The following is a 26,932-nucleotide window of genomic DNA, read 5'->3' on the forward strand; positions in this document are numbered from 1 at the left end:
ATTTGTTAGCACTAACTCTACAGGGACTTCTAGTCAAATAACTGTACTAAACAAGCCTTATAAGACCTGTAAATGCGACAGGTTTTGGGTTCGATTCCCAGTCGCGGAAATGAAATATTTAATATTTTTAATTCTTAGGTCTCGAGACAAAGCGCGGCGTTAAGTTCCGCCATTCAAAACACATGCAATGAGCGCAGTGTCTTAACACTACGTTTATTAGTTCACCCTGTTTACCCTTCTATGTACGGACTACAGCGTTAAACTACAAAAAATACTCCTATTTATTTATGAATTTGCAATCCACTTAATAACATGCGCTAAAAGCTATCCAACTCTCGCAAAGCATATTGAACTCATTGAACCGCTTGACATTTATTACTTAAAATATTTATTATACAGTTTTTCACGTATTCATACTGGTAATTTAATGAATAATAAATAAAATACCGATACGACAAATATGTATCGTTAAGGAATATCAATATAGCGCAAAAGGTATCATACGTGCATGGGTAGTGGTTTCAAATCTGTTTTAGGAAATATTATATTTTGTATACGTAAAGGTGTATACAAATAAATAAAGAAAACCTTAATTACATGGTACTGAAGTATCTATGTTATGATCAAAAAAATTTTTAAGTTGAAACATCTCGACATCTCTTTTATACCATAAAAGAAAAAACATCTAGAAAATAACAAAGACAATATAGGGTATCGTCTCAAGAGCTTCCAGTTTGAGAAAATTAGCTTTATTGATGTATAAATGAAAGCTGCTTTACTATTCAAAGCTTTCTGTCTTTACGATCATTATATGGAATACGAGCCATGAAAGGGTTTTTCTTTAAGAGATTTTTTTTATATATATTTTTTATTTTTTTGTTTCATATTGTAAGAATATTAAGATAGGCTGCAAGAGAACTTAGTGGTAAGGCAACCATTTCTCATTTCAATTTTGTTTCACTTAGGAAACATTACATTTTGCTAAGCGCCGAACCTAAATCTGCAACTGAAGCGACAAAGAAATTTGTTCCCAGTAAAACTGGTTTTTTAAAATAGACAATAAACAAATTATGTATTCCCAAGAATAAGAAGCGAACATATAACCATCACGTGGGAGTCCACGCACTTCTCGATTGCACCATGATTCTGTTGCTATTATTAGGGTATTATTAAATAACATTTAATGATCATTTTAATTCTAAAACTAAAATGTTATTACTATTATTATTAGATATACAATGGGATTTGATGACGACGTAATAATAGAAGTAAAAACGACGACTGTAATCGTGATAGTACTTAAAGGGATCTATGTATAGTATATAGCCACGTTGTACTACACCTATTAAATTAATGGAAAAAATATTAGAACTAAAGATATATACAATAACTTATTCAAACTGGACCTTGAGTTATATTAGAAATTGACATATATAATGGCAATTTGCAAGATAAATTGAGCAAAAATATATATTATAATTATAAGAAGTTTTCATAATATGAGATTTCATCGTACTGCAGAACACACACAAATCCTGTTTCTATTTGCACTGTCTGGTTGAAATAAATCTGCATGAAAAACTTTTTAAATTACTCTTTCCACAAACAGCAAGCATAAGCTTAAAACTATAACGATTTCTAAATTATAACTTTGTGAACATTTAACGAAACGAGTAAACAAGTATCGAGGTCAAACAATAAAAAGTGACTTATCTATGAAATAGAACTCTATTTAAATAATTTAATCTTACTTTATATCGGCTGTTGCCGTCAAATGACAGTTCGTTCCAGTTTACTAAATACAAGTTCATTACATTAAAAACTAGTTTTACGTTTTACGAGCTCAATCGGGCAGTTGACTTATTCTAGTTCTGAAATAATTAAGCTTGTAAAAGATATATCATAGCGGAGTAGATTACGCATGAGATCAAGATAACCGATCGTTAAGTATTACCAATAAATAAAGTTATGTATTTTTACGTTGTATTCGCTAAAAGTGGCCGTCGTGGCACAGCGGCCCAAGTGGGGAGAGTGGGGAACGGAGTGTCTGAACACGAGGTTCCCTCTGCCTACCCTGCTGTGTGCGGGATACAGCGTGAAGCTGATTTAATTTAATTTTTAAAAGTGGCAATAGAGTAAAATGTCTTTTTTTTTAAACGGCAAGCAGGTTTATAATCATCTCATGTTTGCATCCTCTTTTGTATGCGAGTGTACGATGTGATCTTAATAGATTTTCCCTATTGTGCCGGCGGCTTATCTGCTTTTCAATCTTACATATATTCCTAACTTTTAAAACAATAAATGGAAAAACATGCCTCGGAAGGGTGATAATTTTCTATGATCCTTATAAATATTTTATACAAATAGTCCATTAAACGCAGCATTGGGTTTATTTCATATTTTTATCTCACATATTTTAGATATTTAAGCAAAATATAGATTATTTAATTATTTTTTAAGATAAGAAAGATATTTATATATTATATATTTTATATCTGCTAGTATAATAATAATTTTAGTGGCACGCACCAACTGTATACGAAGCCTTAGCATAGATTGTTCAATGGAGCATCGAACTTGTCATATGAATCATCGTACAAGAAACGCTCTAGTGGGTGTCGGCTCCTTCCATGTGGATAGATACCGTTCCGTTTGTCCTCCATATATCACTATTGTCCGCATATCAGATAATTAAGGGACTAATGAACTATAATATTAATGTATACTACTGCTAAGTTATAAGCCGATATTTCGATATTATGCGACTAAAACATTTAAGGCTTAAGAACATTTAAGGTTATGTATAAGTAAAATATTCCAGTAATGTTTTTATATATAAATCAAACTATATTAGCTTCACGCTATACCTCCCTCACAGCAGGGCATGCAGCGAGGGAACCTAGTGTTAAGACACTCCGTTCCCTAATTTTCCGCTGAATTCTGGAAGCATTGCGTTTTGAGTGGCATAACTCAACGACGGGCTTTGCTTCGACATCAGAGCGAAGAAATGAAAATATAAATGTAAATAAATATTTCATTTTCTCGATTGGGGATCGAACCCACCACCAGTCGCGTTTACAGGCACACTGTGTTCCTGCGCCACGACTGGCCTCATATGTTTTTGCATATAGTTTTTCCTATATCTGCATAACAGTACCTATCATACAATATATCATACGGTTTCAATTAAATACCATATTATTATCGAGAGGACAAAAAACTACAAACGCAAAAAATATAGATAACTATATTCAATAATTTCTCACAACTTTTTTAGCAATTAAAGATCACAGGCTGCCGACCGAGAATTCATGACAAACGCAACACAGCAGCGAATGTAGCGCTGGAAAAATTTAGCTTGATATGTTAAAAAAAAGCTCTAGAGCATTTGCAGGTGTAAAACGACATGCTAGAAATATTCCTGTCACCAGATAAATTGGCGTATTCAAATATCATTCCTGTTCTGGACTTAAATTAACAGTCGTATGTGGAACGAAATAAAAATTTTATTTTTATTTCGGAATAACAAACGTTTCGGCACAATGAAAAAACGTTGCTGAGGAATCCTTGAAAAACTCGTGATGTTTATTTTTATGTGTGATATTGTTCTTTCAAATGTGTTATACAATAATGCTTGTATTATACAATAATGCTTCACGCTGTATCCCAGAGGGAACCTGGAAACTTAGTGCTAAGACACTCCGTTTCTATTAAGACACTTCCGTCCTCCACTTTCAATCGAATTCTGGAGACATTACGTTTTGAGAATTAATTCATCTTCGCATCTATATATAAGTCCTTAACAATGTAATATTATATAGTAAATAATTATATATAACTAAAACATGTCATCGCACTGTACAGTTTGGAAGTGCGAACTGAATGCCATAGTTGTGGTTTTAAGCGTCGAATACTCCGCGCAACAAATCTATACAATTATACTATATGGATTTCAACCCGTTTATATCTAGAATAGGTAGAAACTACGAAATAACATGATAAATCTAATAATGAAAATTTGGCTATTAAGATATTTGTATTAACTGCAAAATTCTAAATTACAGAATCAGCATAATTAGTATTATTCAACTAGAAATACCGAAAAACATTATTTGTCATTAAATTATAAATATTCATCATTTATTACTTCTTTTAATTGTACTAATGATTTTTTAATATAATCTATACAAAAGCCTCTTTAATACGTGTATGCTAGGAGTTATTTAATTATTCCGTATAATCTATATATATAAAAGGACTTGTCCTCACTGACTGAGGTAAGACGCACGCACAGCCGTAACCGCTGATGGTAGAAACATGAAATTTGGACAGATGTTTACTTTCGTAATCTGGACATCCACTAGAAGAAGAAGGGATTTTGACAAATTTTAACCCTAAAGGGGCGAAATAGGGCTTGAAAGTTTGTATGAAAAAAAAATTAAATCGGCACCGATTTTTATAAAATTTTAAATTCAGGCTCTTAAAAGTATTTAATTGAACACATGTTTCATGGTTTTCTAGAATTCTTCCCCTAAGGGTGCAAATAAGGGGTTGAAAGTTAGTATGGAAAAATCTTTAAATCGCCACCGATTTTTATAAAGTTTGAAATTTAGACTCTTAAAAATATTTAATTGAACACGTGTTTCGTGGTTTATTAGAATTCACCCCTAAATAAGCAAGCGAAGCTGCGCACGTCCGCTAGTATAAAATAAAATAGAAACCAACAACAACTCCAGGACAAAACCACCTGATTATACAGCGAGTTCATGGCAAGCATTTAATAAATCTCCCAACAAATCCCAAAGCACGGCAAAGTTTTTTTATCGCTTCATTTTTCAAAGTAATTATAAGTTTTCTCCGCACACAAACATACATCGATTCTGTACAAGCAAGAATGTCGCTGAGCGGGTCTCGGCGCTCATAAATATGGAGTTGATGATTAAAAGGCATACTCTAGAAGTTTTTCTTTTCCCTCCTAGGCTAGTCTGTGCGGTGCAGAGGCACAAAGACGCGCGTGCGTGCGTGTATAGTTTATATTGAAGATGACTTAAAGCTGCACGGCTCGAGATGTGTAAAAAGTTGCTATAACCAGTTACTTATTTATTCTGACATTAAAAATGAATGGATGGATTCAATAACTAGCAGCTACTGCGCCAGCTTCAATGTTTCAAGTCAAAAGAGTATAAAATGAAAGTAATATAACTCAGTGATTATTATAAAAGTATGTTTCTTTATACAAAGAGATTCTAGTGTTACAGTTTTTTTTTTTAGATTTTTTTAGCTTCACGCTATATGCACATAGCTCGCAGAGGGAACCTGGGAACATAGTGTTAAGATCTAAGTCTCAGTCTTAATGGGAACGGAGTGTTCCCATACAATGAGAAAATAAAAAATGCTATAGAGAAATATAAGAAAATTATAATTGACAATATTCCTTGTTTCCTTCCCGCGTACCCTTATCCCTTAAACCACTGTCGTAATGGCACCCTTTATCACAGATCACCAGCTCGAGCGGCGCAGTGGGCGTGCTATAAAGATACTGACTTGTTTATATCTGCACTGAAATTACTAGATTATTACCAACATTTGAACTATCAGTTGTTAACTTAATCACCTGTAATGAAAGCAATGTTTAAATAAAGCCACATTAGGAAGTTAAATTTTAAATATTAGGTATATTTACAGATTAAAAGTTTCTTTTAAAAGCTTCTTGTAAAATGTAATCAGGTCAGGTAATTGTCTGTTGAGTAGGTGCTATTAAAAAAGATGAGACAAAGGACAAAAAAACAAATCGCCATAACTTTTAGGCATTTACTTGATAATTTGATAATTAGCACATTCATTCAATTCATCATACTATGGGAGTCTCGATATTTGTTATAATAATTCACATTTATTTATCTGCATCTATTTCATAATTAAGTTATACATTTTTTATACTTTCAGGATTACATCTAAATCAACTAAATAATATAAAAATAAAGAACTGAACCTTAAGGTCATTACTAACATTCAAGAATTGTGACTACGCAGTAGCAAGTCGACAGTATTTTATACTTCCAACTTCCTGGCATATTTTCTCCTTAGACATTAAAAACTTGTTGGGTGGTTGCTGCAATATGTTATCTAGGCCAAGAATCACCTCTATTTTTATTTTTATTTTTTTATGGAAAAAGGACAAGGCAAACGAGCGTTCGGGTCACCTGATGATGATCACCGCCGCCCACGACCCCGTGCAGCACCAGAGGAGCTACAGGTGCGCTTTTTGAAGGTACCCATATCTATGTTAAATATACGCGAAAAATTAGATCAATATTTTTAAAACAAAGTCGATTATTATATATAACTTCTTCATATAAAGAAAACAGATAAGATTTCAAAAAGGAATAGCGGAATTATGTAGACAAATAATTTTTTTTCTTACGAAATATACTAAACCTATATTTAATAAAAATACACATAGGTACTTATTTTATTGATCTTTTTTTCTGAAATAGCGTAAAATCCGATAGCAAAATTTAATACCAGTAAAGCGAGTCACTCAATAGCATACGACGAAATCGTTTGATTTCATACAACGCTATCGCTTTTCAGCCGGAACTAGACTACTTCAGACTGCCATGTATAGGTCTTGATTTATAAGAGACAGCGATCATCATATAAAACGTCATTTTGCGTGGTATATGAAAAGAAATATATAATTTACGTTTTTCTTCATATTCCAAGCAAAAAGTCTAGATACCTGCATGAAATCAGTTATTACAATAACCTAATACCTTTATGTTACAGGATATTCTTACGTCAGTCAGTCAGCTTCACGCTCTATCCCGCACACAGCAGGGTAGACAGAGGGAACTAAGTGTCAAGACACTCCGTTCCTCACTTATTATTATTATTCTTGCATGTAAATTTTTAAAAACTACTCACAGAATGTTTATTAATGATAAATACTAAACATAATCTAAACCTGCTTTTCAACCTTGCCCAGAGAACTGTACCGTAAACCCTATACAGAATGTTAGCCGTATTAAATATACTGCAGGCTAATCCCTCAAAGCACAATCTGAGCGTCACTCAGTCTAGTTGAATATTAATAAAGCAATTAGTGCATTGCGGCCAAGTGGATAATAGTAGTAGATTAAATATAATAACGTTAACTTGTGGTCACAATCTGGTAACGGTTAAAAACTGATAAAATGAATAAACTTCCAGTATTCCACTATTCCATACTATATACTATATTCCATTCCACATATTCCAGTGCATATTCTGTGACAACCATCGTCTTCTAATAAATATCAGATAAATAAGCATTGCATTTATATAAGTTATACAAATAATACTAAATATATAATCATATATACGTTCTTTAGAAAGAATGTAATTTATTGTGAATCTTATATTTTATCTAAGCTATATCCTTGGCTCATATTAACAAACCAACCTTGTTCATATAGTTTTAAATGCAGAAAACGTGTACAAATATGGCTAGGAATGTTATACTTAGAAGTACATTGTAGCAATTGTAAATATATGTAATAAATGTACGTACAGTATCTATAGTAAGCCTCATTGTAGGTAGTATGTTTTAAAATTAAAAACTTTTTTAAAGTATTTTTTATTATAAGACCAGCGGCCTGGTCGCGGCTTCGCCCGCTTATACTAAGTTGCAGCTAAATTATGCAAATATTCACATAAATTGTGGCCTATGTGTTATTCTGATGTATAAATTATATTACTGTGCAACGTTGAGTGCCATCACTCAACCCGCAGTGGCTGGAGAATTTAGCGAAGTGAAGGGGAACGGAAGTGTCTTAATGAGAGCGGTAATGTTTTATTACTGTGTCTTGAGCTAGGTAATAATCTTCAAAAACACTGCTTGCGCTGCTGGAACCAGATCAAGTGTGTTACTCCCACAACCATCACATACAGGCAACTCAATACGACACACCAAAAATTTTTTTATCGTAATATTAATTTTTAGGATATATCTATTGTAGATTTGGACCAAAAAAACTAAAATAAAGTAAAAAGCTAAACAATTTTTCCATACAGATATAATAAAAAAAGACATTGAAGTCAGTTCAAACACAAAACTACCTAAAATTTCTAGTACATTCAAAAAATAGTTCAATCAACACACATAGGCAAATCCATTCACAATAAGAAAACCATATAAACTATATATCAATAAATACCCATATATAGTTATCATAGATTTACATTTCGCCTCGCTTGTACCATTTGCGGAGGTGGAATACGAAAACCAGTTCCATATAAACGCCGGAAGCCTTTCTCTGACGATAGCTTCGCATCGTAGTATAGCCCATTGTGGCCCTGCTGATATGTAAAAAGTGAAACGTCTGCGAGTCGGTTGCACAATCGATAATTCTGGTGTCTGGTGTCTACTTGGAGAACCGGTAACAGATAGCTGAAGTTTCCAGATAGTGTTTAACCAGTATAGCTTTATAAGGTGAGCAGTTTGGGCAGGAATGAGCATGGTTTAATATTTTTTATTTCGCCTTAATTAGTTGTCGTGAAGAAGGTCATTACGCTCGCTTAAAATAATAATAAAGTTTGCGCTGATATCTCAAAATGAGCCTCGAAATTAACGTAGCCACGTGGTTATTTTTATCCATTTTGGAAAAATCCTATTTACGCGTAGATGTAAGAATATTCAATTATTTATCTTAATTCTTGTTTAGGGTTTTCAGACCAAAAATATATATGTGGAAAAGAACAAATATTAATTTCTCATTTAACAGAAGAAATATAGTAGTTTTTAGTTTACATATAAACATGTCATTATAAATTATAATGCCGTAGAAACGTATACGCATTCTTTGTGAGGCGAACGTATTGTTTCGTTGTTCTTATTTCACAGTAGAGAATTGAATGGAGGCCCCATTGGAGGCTATTCGTTTTCTTGGCAATAGTAAATTAACGAGTGACTTTTTTAAACACAGGAGGAGAATATAACATATTTGATAATGGTGACTTATTTCAAAGTTCAAAAAAAATCTAATGATTCAGGTTTTTCACATTTTGCCCAATAATTAAGAGTTCTGTCACTTAATAGCTAATGTCTCAAAGTCAAATGGCAAACATAGTGTCTCAACACTACGATTTCCCTAATACCAACTACTTCACATGTCTGGGCAATTACTACAAAAACCACATAGTTGAGCTTTTATAATCGTTTCTAATTAATGAACTTTGAGCAGTTCTTCTAGCCAATCTAGAATAGACCAGTATAAAATTTATAAAAATATTATATATTTTTCAAACAACGTGCCTCGCTAGCTCAACGGATTGGGTGGAGCGACAAGAATTATGATTGGCATTGACAATTTTTCACTTCACTTATTTGTCACTGTGGAATTTCTGGTGTTATATAAATCTATATATTTTGCTTTTATACGACCATAATAACTTATATGGAGTACGAAGAATAAATTAATACGCCTTAATAGTTATACAAAATTATAAAGAAAAATTAATTATACAAAAAGAAATTACTTCTCTAGAGGATTGAAAGTTTATTTCTCCTAATATCCAGCTAGTCCTAGCCTCTACCCTATATAAGATCATAATATATAAATTGTGCAAGCGCCCACGTATTCAAATATGCGGCCAATAACTTTCCTATTGAAACTAAATCGGCTAGTCACGACCGTACAAATCATAGAACGTCGTTGCTATATACCTACGAGTAGATAACAGCGTGATGTCATTAACGTGTGCTCGGTACAATTGTTTTGACTGCTTGAGTTGGGTGTGATTTTTGGGAAGTAAGCGGTAAAATTAATTTATTTTAAAATATCTAATAAGTTCTGTAAGTGTCTTCTTCTATATAACTTGCAGAATATGCAATGAAGAATAAGTAGATTTAAAGATATAGTGCGAAGGATAGTGATGAAAAAATCACATTTTCTCGAACCAAAATGCAGAAACATCTGTATAATAAACAAAAAAAAATAATAAAACTGATGTGTAAAAAATTATTATACAAGAATACAAAAATATGTAGATATGTGATATGTACTATACGTATGTTATTATATGCGATTTAAATCTAACTAATTTGTACACTATACACTTCGCCCATACAAATTAAAAGGTAATTAGACTTCATACTGCATCAGTAAAATATTTCACATGGAATGTAAATGATAAAGTAAAAAGTGATTACAGCTTTTGAGCTTATTGCATGTTATTACAAGTAATTATAATGTATGTGTAGTGTAATAATCATCAGTCATGTTATTTCATATATGTTAACGAAGGTAATCATTAAAAACATTTTTTTTCAGTTTCACGGTATATTCCGCAAATAGCAGGGTAGGCAGAGAGAGCCTAGTGTTAAGACACTCCGCTCTCCACTTTAATCCGAATTTTGAATTCACCTCGACCAGAGCGAAGAAATGAAAACATTAAATATTTCATTTCTTCAAGTGAGAATAGAACCCACAACCTGTCACACGCATATGCCTGTGCCATGACTAGCCTCAATTAAATGAATTACATTTAAAAATATATTATATAAATTTCATAAAGATTCATCATTAATATTTTATTCTAATTAGAACTTTATCAATAACACAGAACGCTTCCCCTTTGTGTAGAGTAAACAACTTAATATTCCATCAAAAGCCGTGCAGTATAATCGCTTTGGTAGCGCAATGCGTGTCAATTAGTGCGAGTACCCACCTAGACCTAGCATAGCTAACATTACTTATTCAAGTATAAACACTAATGAATATCTCTTATTCACTCTTTGTTTGGTATTTTATTTTAAATAAAAACATCCATAAGAACACACAGATATTTAAAAGTAAAAAAGGTAAACAAAAAGAAGAAAAAAAAATATTTTTTTGCATATTTATCTGTTTATTCATAGTTAAGCATATTCGTAGATGTTGGATTTTATTAGATTTTTGTTGTGCTTAGGAATATAAGAAAACGAAAGCCCAGAAAGATATTTTTCATCAAACTGGGTAAATAGATCATAACCCTTCGAGTAAGATTCTGGTTATTTAGCAGGGTGAGCAGAGCGAACCTGGGAACTAGTGTTAAGATACTCTGGTCCCATTAAGACACTTACGTTTTCCATTTTTTATCGAATTCTGGAAGTTTTCATGTTGAGTATTATAAAATAAATAAATACAGTTATTTTCATTATTAGTTGTATAATTAATTAATGAGACGCGAGGAATTCAATGATATCTACAGATAAGTATAATCAAGTTTTTATTAATTAATGCAATACTTATAACCTTTTAATTAGATCACGTTCAGTTTGTTTACTTCGATTGCTACTAAGCACAAGGTTTCTGAGAGTGTATAATGAATTATAATAAAACTTAGCATATTATACTACACTTACATATATTTTAATTAAAATATTTAGGTAACCTTACATTTTTTATCATATATTATTAGAACCAGTTAATTGAAATCTTCTTAATATGTGCATAATTACGTTATATTCTACTGTATACATTCAAACATTTATTAAGGTCATTGATTAAGAACGAAAGATTAATTAAAGAATAACTACCTAATAAAATTTACGAAATTTTGAAAAATACTATTATTATTATATTTCTTAAGCTTTACATAAATCCATAGAAAAAGTCTAATAGACGGAATAACAAAATAAGCACAAACGAACATGATGGGTCTCTACATGGATACATTTTATTGAAGAAAAAGGCAACAAGCCGACCGGCAAAGTGCCACACGCAATCAATCAAGTGAAAACAAAACGTCGGTCGTAGAACAACGGAATCCTTACCACGGTCCGTACTCCATCCCGAACAAACATATCCATCCCATTTACTTGATAAATAAAGTGACTGTAAACGCGACTGGTGGCGGGTTCAATCCCTACTCGATGAAATGAAATATTTATTTCAATTTCTTCGCTCTGGTTTCGAAGCAACTTAACAAAGTGTCTCAACACTAGGTTCCCTCTGCCCACCCTGCTGTATGCGGGATACAGCGTAAAGCTGATAAGCAAAGACGTCTTTGTAATCCAATCGCAAAGTACAATTAACTTTCAACTCCTCGCACCACAGCCTACATTTAGATTAACCATATTCACTGAATTATCTTCATTCCATTGTACAAAACAAAGTCGCTTTCCGCGTGTGTCCCTATGTATGTTTAGATCTTTAAAACTACGCAACGGATTTTGATGCAGTTTTTTTAATAGATAGAGTGATTCAAGAGGAAGATTTATATGAATAATAACAACTTTTATATACATAGTAGAGAAGTACTGTATTTTTTACTTCTCTACTACGTATATAAAGGTTGTTATTACATTATGTTTTGTTAAGTAAGTTATTAAGTTCGCTTAAACTAAGTGGGCGAAGCCGCCAGCGGGTCTCTAGTTCAACCATAAAACGTAAGAAAATAATGAAGTAGCTGAACTGTAAACATTAGCTATGAGTTATTAGCAATTAACTTTCAATGCCAAGACCGTCGTACAATCGAGTTACGTGCAATTTTTACATCATATATTTAGGTCGGTCTACTAAGTGATCACGCAAGCTTGTATACAATAGGAACTTGATCGAATTCAATTTAATTTTAATTATATCACCATTGAGGATGATGATCAGGCCGTACTGGCACAGGGGCACAAGGGTGTGATTATAACGCGACGGTTGTGGGTTCGATTCCCACTCGGGGAAAGCAATGATTATTTATTCACATTTTCATTTCTTCGCTCTAGCACCAAGGCAAAAGCCTAGTACTGAGTTCCTCCACTTAACACGATCCCTTGAAAAATTGAGAAGTGAGGTAGGCAGTCAACATTAGATTCCCTCTGCCAACCCTACTATATGCGCGATACAGCGTGCAGCTGATCACAATTGACACATGTAATTGCTTTTAAAATTGAGATTCTACAGATGAGGAGCTGAAACAGACAGGGGATAGGCTATCAGAGTAAGCGTCTCCTCGCTCGTTCACACCCGCTATCGATGTGACTGAATTGGAACATTGGATTTCCTAGGTCATATTGAAATTGATATAGAGGCATATCTACATCTCTAGTGAAACCGAACTTAATATCGATTTCATTTCGTGAAATGCATTCATGGACTTTTCGGTACGATTTATAAAAGAGAAGAAAAATAAAATTTTGCCATACAAATTCCATAATAAATGTACATTTAATAATAACATTTCAAATTTAAAAAATATATAAGCTTACGAACAGAATTTTATCATAATTGGGATGCACGAATGACAGAGTGGTAAGAAAGAGAGATAAAACTTTTCCACAATGTAGGATTTAAGATATACAGAGAGATTTCTTACCGATATAAAAAATAAGCTAAATAATATTAATAAGTAAATATCGAATATACGACAATATGATACTTATTTTTTTCTATAGAAATATACAGGATGTATCTTCTTATATAAGGCTTCTTCGAACAAAGCAGCAAATATTTAGGATACTTGACAAATTCCTTATCGGAGATCATCTTACATCTAAATATAGATGTTAAGGGTTTTTATAATCAACAGATGCTGATAAACATGACCAGAATTTAATTAAAATTGTTAGTTTATTAAGATTTTTTTATTAAATTTATTAGGTACATACGAGTATATTGTTAATACTACTTTGAAAAAAAAATTACCTATCTAATGTTACCTACATTAAAATTAGGGGAAAAAACTAGAATTTTAACCAAAAATTAAGTAAAACTCTAGTTTTTAAGTTAAAAAACATTCCAAAACTTAAAAGTGAGCTCAGATTGGTGTTGCGACATATTTCGTGTCGCAAAGTCTACATTCCACATTACGCCACTTCAACGGGAACTGACCTCCGGAAATGTACGGATCAGTGCTTTTTATTCAGCTAGAGAGATTTTTAGACAAATATTTTATGCTATTTTATCATTTATTTTTTTGAATCGCGTCAACTTTATTTATAAATTATTTATATTTTGTTATTAATTACGTAGTATATCTTAATAATTGAGCAAAACCTGTTTGACTGAACGAGATGAGTAAAAAAACCAGAAACTGTGATAAAAATGTGATATTATCTGGAGCAAGTAAATATCTTAATCTTTGTCTCCCAGTAAAATAGTGTCCAAACTATATAAAAAAAAATACTCAAACACAAACCTAATTCAAAAGCTATTAATTACATTATTATATTAATTTACAAAATGTATTCTTATAGATAACCATTGAATCCTTTACAATATCCACATGCTTCATTATGTGAATTTTGTGATATAATTATATTTCTGGAGCATTTACAATGTTCAACATGTTGACAATTAATTAGCCTCGCAGCGTTGCCTTCTAATTTAAGACGTTAAGTGAACAATATTATCATTATATGAATATATTTAATATTACAATATCTTTTAGAGGAATAAGTATGGAATATCCTACCAAAAACATCCCGAAACAGCCAAGCCAATTCTTTTCTTATTGTTTTCTTATTGTGTGTTATTTTTAAATAATATAGTAAAATTTTTACTAACCTACTAGAAGATAATAATTTAAAAGCTCTAAATATATCCAGAGGTTCTCAAATTGGAGCACGAAGATATGCCAAAATGGATGGCTCTCGACTTGGCGGTTGCACTACCGTGCTTCCAGATAGACTAGATGGAAATGTATGAAACTTTGCAAATATTTTTTTCACCATGTTCTCCTGTATCTTGCGGGAGCGGGAAATGGAGAAGAATTCATTCCCCAAGTAGGATCGAATAGGATCCACCGCATTTGAAGTCAAGACTGCGCCACGATGATATTTTATTACTTTATTTATTTACAACAGAGTATACTTATAGCAAAATGTGCTTAATTAATAAAGTATATTAAGTATAATGCTCGCAATTACTATACGCCATATATCACAGGTCAAGATATGTACTTAAAGAAATAGATTCAAGATTTATGCACATACTCGTATGTATCTAAATACCAGTATTTATTTTCAGACAGATACCTACTTAAGACTCTAGAAAATATAAAAACATGAAAATTTATTACAAAGCTGTTTTAAATTAAATAGTCGTAGGTCAATAACTCTTTTATAAGACTTAACACGCACTATGGACTTTAATCTAAGATCTAGGTGAAGCATACCTTCGTACCCCAGTACGTAAAGGAAGAATGGAAGAACTTATTTGCATATTGCATTCTCTGGTTCTAAACTATGAAGTGTAGAACGTGACCCTATTGCACATTCAAGGCGCGACGTTCTGTGCGAATGTGCATACGAGTACGTATCGAGGTAATTACAATTTGCGTAGCGTAGAAATGAAAATAGAAGTACACGGGAAGTTAACAGTTTTTACAGAATACAATTATAGGTAATCCTAATAAAATATAATTATTTATTAGATAAATCAATATTTTTAAAGATTAGTACGTAAAATATTTATATTCTGTGTAACAATTACCTATTATGCACATATAACATAATTAGAAATGATTGTACAGACTTTTAAAATATGGAGATATTATTTAAAAAACTTCCTGCTCAATATCAGAAGTGAGAAAAAATACTAAATTATTATTAAAACAATTATAATTAAACAGACTAGACAATACCATTATATAAGCATTATTTTTCTTTCAACTTTTACATTAAATCAGCCATATCACACATATTGTAATAATATAAAAAAATAACAATACTATTCTATAGAATCAAAATTGATCAATAAAACTATACGGAAACCGGAAGGAGTAACGCGTCCATGACGTCACTGGAGCCAGCACCACGCCGTGGAGTTCCGGTGGAACAATGCTGCGTAGTTTATGGACTAACTACCGTAACGCTCCCACCAACACAATTTATAAGGAAACGGGAATTTTTATTAACACACTATTGTATGCTGATTAAGTTACTTAGAATTATTTTTATAACAGCTATTTCTTTTTGTTTTTTATATCTTCAAAAATGATCATATTATTTATATAGAATAGGGTATTCTAAGAAATTCCTATATCTACGTTTTCTTTTTGTATAACTTTACTAATTACCAGAGTTAAGACTAATAAGAGCGAAAGCTATAACATGAGGTAAAATTTTATGTCAGTTTTGGAATAATTTTTACTATTTATTACATAGATAGGTATATGTGGTTACGAATACATGAAAATCATTAACGTATATAATGTCGTAGAGCATGATATTTCACGACATATACTATGATTATATTTACATTACATATTTGTTGAGATGACAAAGTGATATATCTTAGCAAAACAACTCCATTTACTATCAAGTAATGGCGCCGTGCATCGTCAACGTGCAGGTATTCGTTGAGCTTACTTATTATTCTTTACCAAGCGATTTATACGATATTGTCCGGAATTCTCAAGAACGATTTTTTTTGCTAAAGGCCTACCTGCCAATACCTTTCTTATCTTATTACTTAACAGTAAAAAAATATATAGAAACGAAGATAAAAATGGAATTTGAGCTTAAGACGCGAACAACAGTTTAAGTTACTTCCAATAATACAAATATGAAAATTACAGCCATTTCTTGGAAAACGTTCTTAACAAATGTATATGTAAATACAGACAGCAAAAATCTGGCGCAGGCCCGTTGTGGCGCGGCGTACAAGCGTTTGACTGTAAATGAGACAGGTCATGGGTTCGCTTCCCACTCGAGGAAATGAAATGTCCTGGTTCCGCCACTCAACCTGCAATACCTTTTAAAATTCGGTGGTAAATGGGGAGTGTCTCAACACTAGACTACCTCTGCCTACTCTGTGCTATATATATACGGGATAAGGCGTGAACCTGAAAAAAAGTTCTTATGGCGTACAGAAATAAAAAAAAATGACTTCATTGTCTAAATGATACATCAGTGTAACGCACATGGACCCTAATTTACCCTAAAGGCGTATAGCTAGTAGTACGAGCACCTAGTGTAAAAAACCAAAACGCCTGTATAAGCCTGAGAAGCTCGTGACTGGGCGAACATTAACCGCACCGTGACCGCTCTCTTAGTAATAACTCCGGCCAGTTAAGCGTAATTGCATAAAATCGCTTTTGTTGGAATTTCGCTTGCACAATCCGCGGTGGGTCTATGTTTTTCCTGGAAAGGGTTTCGTTTGTGATATTTGCATTCCAATAATGTATTAAAAATATTATGGATAAACGAAATATGGACAATATATTTAATAATAAGGCGGTAATGAGGCATTAAACTATAGAATATATATTTTAATGATCAATCCAAGGTTTTCATAAAATAATTATTAAAAATGCAAGAACAAATACCACGAAGAGTACCCTCTATTGAAAATTAGTAAATTACAATTAGGTCGAAATGTTGTTATTTGTCGTTGCTTAGCAACGAAATTCAATCGAAATTTAATGATATATTGTACTTAGCTCCTTTTGTAAAATGTCTTTGCGTCAAAGATTCCCAGGGCACGCTGCTCTGTAGTCATGCCTCTGTGAAGGAGAGGTGGAGAAGCTACTTCCAGGAGTTGCTGAATACTCAGCACCCATGCAGTCTTCATCACGACCCACCGCCTAACCTCGGACTTATTGCCCCAATAACCCTTGACGAAACACGTAATTGCCTTCGACGCATGAAGAACGGAAAAGCGGTGGGACCTGACGACATTCCGATCGAAGCGTGGAAATCGTTGGGCTCTCTTGGTGTGCTCATGCTTACTGACCTTTTTAACCATATCTTGAACACTGGTAAGATGCCGCATCAGTGGCGGCTTAGCTTCATTACCCCTATTTACAAAGGAAGGGGCAGTGTTCAAGATTGTGGTAGTTATAGGGGCATTAAGCTTATGAGTCATACCATGAAGCTCTTCGAGCGCATGATCGACCTCAGGCTCCGCCGAGAGTGTACTGTCTCTGAGTCTCAATATGGATTTCAGCCAGGATCGGGCACCATGGACGCCATTTTCGCCCTCAGAACTTTGATGGAGGCATACAGGGAAAAAAGGAGAGCTCTGCATGTGGCCTTTTTAGATCTGCAGAAGGCCTTTGACTGTGTGCCTCGTCAGTGTATCTGGTGGGCATTGCGATCCAAAGGGATCCCTGAGGCCTATATTGAGATTATCAGAGACATGTACCACGATTCCGCTTCTATGGTTAGGACTGCTGTTGGCGACACTAGACCCTTCCCGATTACGGTGGGGGTTCACCAGGGCTCGGCTCTTAGTCCGTTCTTATTCAATGTAGTGCTCGATACTGTCTCGGCTCACATCCAGGACCAGCCTCCATGGCTGATGATGTATGCCGACGACATAGCACTCATTGCCGAGAACCGACTGACGCTGGAGCGTAAAGTGAACCTCTGGAAGGGTACGCTTGAGAACGGCGGTCTTAAACTAAATGTGTCGAAGACAGAGTACATGGCCTGCGGGAGCCGGGACTCGAGCACCATCCTTATAGGTCCTGAGCCAGCCGTTAAGTCGGAGAAGTTCAGGTACCTTGGATCCGTTATGCACGAGTCTGGAGGCATCGACCACGATGTCCATGGCCGGATAAGCGCTGCCTGGGCCAAATGGCGGGAGGTCACTGGTGTGGTCTGCGACCGCAGAATACCGCCCAAGCTCAAGGGGCTGATATACAAGAGCATCGTCCGACCGGTTCTTTTATACGGCAGCGAATGTTGGCCAGCACTATCTCGGCACACTCAGGAGCTTCACGTCACGGAAATGAAGATGCTGAGGTGGATGTGCGGCGTAACGCGGTCTGACCGCATACGCAACACATTCATTCGAGGTAGTCTTGGGGTCCGTGACGTAGCGGATAAGCTCCAAGAGAGTCGTTTGAGATGGTTTGGCCACGTTACGCGCCGGCCTAAGAACTATGTCGGACGCAAGTGCCTTGCTATACCAGTCCCTGGGGTGCGACCTCCCGGACGCCCAAGGAAGCGCTGGTTGGATGTCGTGATGCAGGACATGAGAGCCAATGGTCTAACCACCGAGGATGCAAAAGATCGTGCAAAGTGGAGTAGGTTGTGTAGGAAGGCAGACCCTGGCAATTAGCCGGGATTAATGCCAGGAGGAAGAAGATTGTACTTAGCTCCTTTTTATGTACAATGATATACTATTTGAGTCTTAAAATGTTATGTTATTTATTTATTAATAAATAAAAAATCATTAACTTTTTTTACATTTAAACTAATATAAATCATGAAATATGTACTCGCCTTCGACTCATCCCATACGGGATATATGAAACGTAGCCACTAAATGAATTCTTATCAAAAGATAAGCCTTACGCTTACATTTTTTACATAACACCCACATTTTAATATTTATAAAAAAACGAAAGAAATTTATTACGCACCTAATATTCAAATTAACGTTGACTAATTTGAATATGTATGAAGAAGTAACGTAGAAAGTTGATTTCAAAATACAGGCATATAGTCTACTTACCCGTTCCGAATTTCAAATACTCCGATATACGAAGGTAGGATAGGTAAGTCTTTGATTACACTTTCGCGTGAGTCGACCGCACGAATGTCTAATGTCTACAGTGTAACGTCCACGTCCGAAAGGTATTCACATGTCTAACCACAAACCTACAATTTGTGATCGATTGAGGGATAGCACGCCGCTATAACAAAATAAAGCATACCTTTTGTATGCATTACATTGCGTAGTTTATATAAATGTTTGGCTGCTTAAAGCAGTTCCAGCAATCGATGTATAATATACACGTGTAAATTTCGATATAAAATAGTCTAACTTTGAACGTAAGTTGGGGGAACTTCTTGGTGAGGCATGACTCATGTATTTCCGCACGCGACTCAACTGTCAATAATATAACACGTGAGTAAATAAACAAAACACCCTGTATTTATAGCGCATATTGCGGTTGCAATTATATAGATTAAATAATATTACATGTGACGGTTGCGGGTTCGATCCCCACTCGGGGGAATGAATTATTTATTAATATATATTTTCATTTCTTCGCTATTCAACACGCAATGCCTCGAAAATTTCAAAAAATAGGGAACGGGGTGTTGTAACACTAGGTTCCTCTGCCTACCCCGTTCATTGCGAGATACAGCGAGAAACTAAAAAAAACCTAATGATAGTATTACGTACAGTATGTTACACTTAAATAATTAAAAACATCTGTCTATCGTTTATTGTTATTCTACCAATTATAAAAAAAATATCCATAGAATCATATACGAAAGAAATATATAGTAAGTCAGAAATAAATATTTATTGTTAAAAAAACTTCAGCATGTATGGTTAACCAGCCGTTGTAATCCACATATTTTACTACGTTAATAAATGTCAATCAATTATAAGGAATAATTGGAAATATTCCAACTATGATAGGGTGTTCAAAAAACTGCAGGTGCATGGCACCTCGGCACGCACTGTTCTATCTTCGGACTGCACCTTTCAATTTCTTAGTTATTTAATTAGTGGAATATTTTAGTGTATATAATTATTTGTTCGTGTGAAAAACTAGCCTATAATAAAATAGTACGTAGAAAAGAGAAAAAGCTCTTAGTTAATTTTTCGGAATTATTGAAACTTTTTTTAATTTTCAGAAAGCTCAGTGTCAAGACATTCTGTTCTGTGTTTGCGCCTGAATGTTCTTTTTTTTACAACGCGTAAAAAAATCTCGGAAAACAGTATTTGGATCAAACTCTCCTGTTATTAGACTTTACAAGTTGGTTAATAAATAGAGACATATTTGATATTAATGCAAATTCTACAAACAAAATTCGGTTAATATTGAAAATAGAAAAGCATAATCTATTGAATACCCGCAATAATTAATTTCCATTCACCGATGGTCATGATAAAATAAATGTTCTTGACACAAAAATTTGAATAGCAATCAGAACAGGCAGCAATGAGCCATAAAGCGATTGACACATTCAATCTATTTTAGAAGGTAACGTGAAAATATTTTTAATATTGACTACAGAAAAAAATACAGTAATATACCCAAAAATAGACCGTTGAGGTCTTCGTGGCTCAGGAAACGCAATAGTTGTTTGTTCGATCCCCACTCGAGGAAATGAATTTTTCTCTCTGGCACCAAGGCAAGGCCCAGCGTAGAGTTGAGCCATTCAACACGCAGTGCCCCGAAAAAAAATCGGCGGAAAATGGAGAACGGAGTGTATTAACACTAGATTCCCTCTGCCTACTCTGTTATGTGCGGGATACAGCATGAGGTTGAAGGTGTAATAAAGTATATTTCTTTTTAGTAATATTTATGTGTCAACAAGCATAAATCACGAATTATATTAACCATAAAATATTTTGGTAATCGGTTGAACAAATGACAGTTAATAAGATTTAATGCATCGTCTACAATGTTATTTATTTTCGGTACCATGCACTCACAAAACTAGTTTGAACGTGGTTAATGCTTTACGTAATGTGACCTCAAAACGGGGACCTACTAACAGTTTCCGTTCACACCACTAAATATGGCCTAATTGAAGATAATCTAATGTTTGCTGAAGGAACTTGTAAGAGTTACTGGAAATTAGTTCTGGAATGTAGTCATAGTTTAACTTTAAAGGATATAAGGGCATTGGCCTGATATTGTAGCTGGGTATATATTAAAACGAGTGTAAACTTAATATAGTTTACAAAAAAATACATAAATATATATAGCTTTAATTTTGGAAATAAATTTCAATTCAATTTTAAGTGTCACACAATATTAAATATGTTTTAACATTTATCTCCTTTAAAAAGTCAGAGTAGGTTCAGGGAACCTAAGGATAAGTACATTTGTACATATCTTCATTTGCCTACTTAAATAGTAAATTGAGATAAAAATAATTAAACGTAATATTCATCATAGAAATATCTATTTATTAAAGATAAATTAAACAATTATCAAATAATAGTTGATTAACTAAATATATAAGTAAAATTCTTTTATTGAAAATTTACTTTCCATATATGGGCCACAAGGTGTGTCTATAATATGGTTCGAAATGTGCCGGAAACAAACATTAATAGATAAAGCGATTGCGTAATACTTCTGTGTGCACAACTGCAAAAGCTGTATTGACAATAACTATTTGTAAAAGCTAATTCAAATCGACCACAAATATTGCTTAGAATTTACTTTGGTTTAGTTTTTAGCTATTTAACATATGTAAGAATGTACTTATTCTTATTATGCTTATTTTCAAAGATTTCAAAGTAAATCTTCTTGTAACTTTTTCCATTAATCATTATAAGTGAGTAGAGTTCATCATCAAGATAAGTTATAAATATCATTCATTCCTTTCTTAAAATTATGTAAAAACACACATTCACTACAATTTATATTATTAATATTCATAAAACCTACTAGCTTACTATTTGATATTTGGAAAAAATATTCAGCTGAAAACTCTACTATGCATTCTATGAATGAATGGCCCAAAGCCTCACGCTCCAGAACGTGGCATTAACTATAACGAAAATCCTTCAATGCAAGCCGTCAGCCATTTCTCCAATCTTTTCACCATATCCAACGTTGGAGACTCCATTGTCGCTAGTCTATTGTGGGACCGAGATGCCCACAACAATACCTGAACAATTAAATGCTGCCATTACTGTAGAACAATCCACAATGGCACATCTGAGGTATCATGGGAGAGTTTCCCCATTTGAATATAAATACAAGGAACAAAACGTTATTCATTGCGGATACAGATCGCTTATCGTGTTCGTACGTTAGCACCAATTGCTGATTAGTTTGTTAGAAGCATTAATTATATATGCTATTGTATTACAAATAATGATATAAAAAATGTATTGTAAAAAAACTTGTGAAGTGAACGAACTAATGATGTAAACTTTTCTCATTGCATAATAAATATCGTAAATAAATATTTATAGCTCTTGCTGATTTTGTTTTTTTCAATTACTAAATCCATTAAGCTTCTTTATAATGTTATTTTTTTATACTTTTTTCTGTTTTAATCTTTCTATGATTAACCTTTTTGTATTTTTTAAAATTATAGTGTTAATGTTTTTCGATATGGAAGACAATATTAATAAAATATAAAAATTCGGTTATAATAGAAAAATAAAAATAATTTAAAGCAAAGTTTTAAGTGCCTAATTAACGCTATATTATATAACTGAAGCAAGATAAGAATATATATCAAAAGCGTATATTTTTTTCTTAAGTCATGTTCCGCATTTTAAATGGCGCGTGCAATTTATTATAATTTTGTTCAATGCAAAAAGACAATCTTAGCTTATTTTTATTAAACCTACTACAAAAAAAATGTATATTTAGTGGCCTTGTATATTTTAAAATTTATGTATAGATATATAGCAGTTTAATTTATACGCGAAATCGCACGTTCATTTTAAATTTCGTAAAGTCAAAACAAGTTTTACTGTATGGCGAGCTCATTAATATGTATTAAAAGTGATGTATATTTTAATGTACCTTACTATCATTAACATACATATAATATTATACATATATTTAACAAATAATATTTATATTGAGAGATAAATTTAATATCAATGAAATTATAACCAAAGAATGCTCGCGATTGATACATAAAATAAACATTAACAGTTTATACCCATGTACCTATACATTGATAGCATATTTGTGCAGTATTACTTAAAAAGAAACAGAACAATTTCTAGCAAAGACTATTCTGTTAAGAGGCACGTCTGCGATACTTAAAGAAACTAGTCTCAATAGCCATTCATTGATTGCCATTTCCTATAAAACCCGCCGTTCTGACACTTGCCGATACATAAAAACCAGTTCCCCGACCCATCCACTTGATCTTGCGTGTTGGCCAACTTTCACGAGATTCCACACGGGCCTGTACATCTTTGAGCACACCGAAAAGCTTGTTCTGGCAAGGCTTCAAGGAAATATCAAAAAACTTAAAAATTTGCTTTACAATATTACTCGTCATTGCAACTACATTCTCCACCAATATCTATCTGTACTAGTATTACAAAGTTAAGGAGTCGATTTGGTTGAACGCGCTAATCTCAGGAACTAACGGTTCGAATTGCAAAAATATTTTGAGTTAGATAATTAACTTATCGAGGAATTAAATAACTAATGTCATGTTAATCGTTTCAATGCTAATCACCCTTATGCTAATGCCATAGGTAAAAGAATGCATAGAACATCGTAAGACCTAACAAACAATTAACTAAATTTTTTCGCTATGTAAACTATATTTATTTTGTTCCCTACCTATTTCTTACTCCTAAAATACTAAGGAAAAAATGTAAAAATATTACGAAAAATTTCAATAAAACATTTTTTTTTAATTATAGCATAACATATAGCTATAGCTGCATACTACTTTCAATCTCACCGGACTATGCTTAACAAATCCGCTAGGTATATAAGGCACTTTAGCGTCGACAGCTGAATAAAGTTAATTAACGCAAAACCCATTCTCCCAGCCCCAAAACCGCAGTCTCTTGAGATACAAATGTCACGGCCGCCCCGCAACCACTCAGATTACCTGTGTCTAATTAAAGGAATTCAGTGGATTTCACATCCATATTGTAAGGGATCCTTAAACTTAATAGCAATTGAAAACATCCCTTATGATTTTCCTTTACCCTACATACAGCAGGGTAGGCAGAGGGAACCTAAGTGTTAAGACATTACGTTCCCCTTTTTCCTTTGAATTATGGAGGCATTGCGTGTTGAGTGGCGGAACTGAGAGCCGCACTTTGCCTCGACACTAGAGCTAAGAAATGAGAATATTAGATATTTCATTATCTCGAGTGGAGATCGAACCCTCAACCTGTCGCATTTACAGTCATGTCAACCAGTCACTTGTGCCACTAAAATACTAAACATTGTTAACGTTTCAGTATTTATTTTAATAAAAAGAAATTGTATTATTCGTACTAATTATAACCTCATTAAATTTTCTTTATTCTTCATTTTCAACGAAATGTTCTTGTCGAGCGTCAAAATTGAAGAATTGTAATTAAAATTTCCTTCGCTGGTAAAGGTGATTTTGCTTCGTGAACATTTAAAATAATTACACAATTATCACGCTGAAACAATTAGTGAATATAATTGAAATATATATAGAAGGTATTAACTACATTTAATAACAGAAATTGTGTACTATTATGTACATAATTTTTAACAAGAAATGTAAAAAAGTAGACTAACAAGCTGCTAGGCACGGAATAGGCAATTCAAATTTGGATTGTGATATAAGAAAAATAACTCTTTTCATTAATATTAGTTTACCGCTATTATATTTTAATATTTAATAAAACATTCATTACTACGACTATATATAAAATTCTCGAAAACGACACAAGTAAGTATAAAATATATAATTATAGCATGAAACGTTTTTGAAAGCTATAAATATATACAACCTACTTTAATTTATTTTTATTACCAAAGGCTTATAAATTACCGTTCACATTACACCAATTATACAAAAAAAATCGACATTCTTCTAACTTATCTTAATAGGTGAAATAAAAGTAGGTTAGCGTATTTCGATTACAACTTCATCGATAAATATACGAATATAAACTATGTTAATAAACTCTTATCGTGCACAAGTATAACATAGCAATCAGCTCACAGCAGTAACTACCGATTGGAGTTTCAATAGCGCGTCTGTAAGAGCACTACGGATACCTCAGTTAATAGTACCTCCTCTTCAATGTGAGGTACTTGACTCTGAATATATCTTGATTAACCAGTACCAGGTACCAGCACTTGATGTTCGAAATCCTTGATATAGTTAAAAATTTTGTGTTTTCGTAGTATTGAATGGTGGACTTCAAATATTTTTTATCAATAAGTAATGTATGGGACGCGTTGATGTTTTTTTAAGGTCGATTTACGTACGATATCCTGTCATCGTATGGGTACATATAGGCAGACAAGTGGGCAATGTGGAAATGAAAAAAGTTTAAAACTTAACTGTTTTAGGTACGATCTCGATAAAATCAAAAGTTTAAATAACTTGTTATTCAAAGTTAAATATATTACTTCGCTAATGCCTATAAATAAAAAAAAACAACTTAAAAATAGATAAAGCTTTCCAACAAAACCTTTCATAAAACATAGCAACGAGGTTGCCTGTAGAAGGCTGTATGTCAGCGACTCAGCGTAGAGAAACTGCTTAGAAAGTTGTTATGAACCTAATACATACCCTGTTTCACGTTGAAATAATTTCGACAATCCTATATAAACACAACACAGCACAGCACTTGTACGGAGTAATCGTGTAAACCTTTATCTCCACAAATTTGAACATAGGCACTAACGAACTCGCGGTGCACAGAGGTACATGGCGTGATTTGAGCCAGCATTCACTGAGATGAGAGCCTGAATTGGCACAAACCACTTAAACTGTTAAAATAACAGTATATACGTAATACACAATGTCACTGAAACCACACACACTGCATCTAATTCAAATTGTGACGTTTTCAACACAACATTACTGAAAATTCAACCGTTAAATCGTATAAAACAGTCGCTATGCTACGGCGGTAAGTTAAAACTAAGTAGAGCCTGATATGAGTGAGGAAAGACCGTTGATCGAGTTGTATGGTCGGTAAAGCGATCCGACTGCTTTACCGACGCGTGCGCCGTGACGTAGACACGTTGGAAGTTTTGTCTCTTTCTAAACTAGGTGTATAGAAAAAGACAGCACTACAACAAAGTAGGGAGGTGGGGGAAGTTACAACCTGCGCCGGAGCAGCAGAGCCTCAACACATATAAACCAACAGGTGTATTGTAAACGTGTGTGCTATCGTCGTTAGTTTTTCTTTGCGTTTGTGTGTGTAAATTTTTTGATTGTGGTTAGTGATAAAACAGTATTTTGTTTAATGCCTTTTAATCGGATCTTGACCACGGTGGCGCTGGGCGAGTGGATGTTTACTTAGTGCATATTTGAATATACTTATTTAGCAGTAGCTGC

At 33.5% G+C, this 26,932-nt stretch overlaps 1 protein-coding gene across 4 annotated transcripts in view; it reads right to left on the reverse strand.

The window, feature by feature from the left end:
• Positions 1-26,932, reverse strand: part of ASPP (Ankyrin-repeat, SH3-domain, and Proline-rich-region containing Protein) — a 198,699-nt gene that overhangs the window by 110,565 nt on the left and 61,202 nt on the right. The window contains exon 1 of one of the 4 annotated variants that reach the window (XM_085199645.1): positions 26,159-26,536. The exons of the other annotated variants lie outside the window; for them this stretch is intronic. The gene's annotated coding sequence lies outside the window, so the exon portion shown is untranslated. Of the gene's footprint in view, positions 1-26,158; positions 26,537-26,932 lie in introns of those variants that run through there. 4 annotated transcript variants of the gene reach the window in all.

This window comes from Heliconius melpomene, chromosome 16, assembly GCF_056956725.1.
Source record: "Heliconius melpomene rosina isolate 202511_hmr_F chromosome 16, ASM5695672v1, whole genome shotgun sequence".
Lineage (NCBI taxonomy): Eukaryota > Metazoa > Arthropoda > Insecta > Lepidoptera > Nymphalidae > Heliconius > Heliconius melpomene.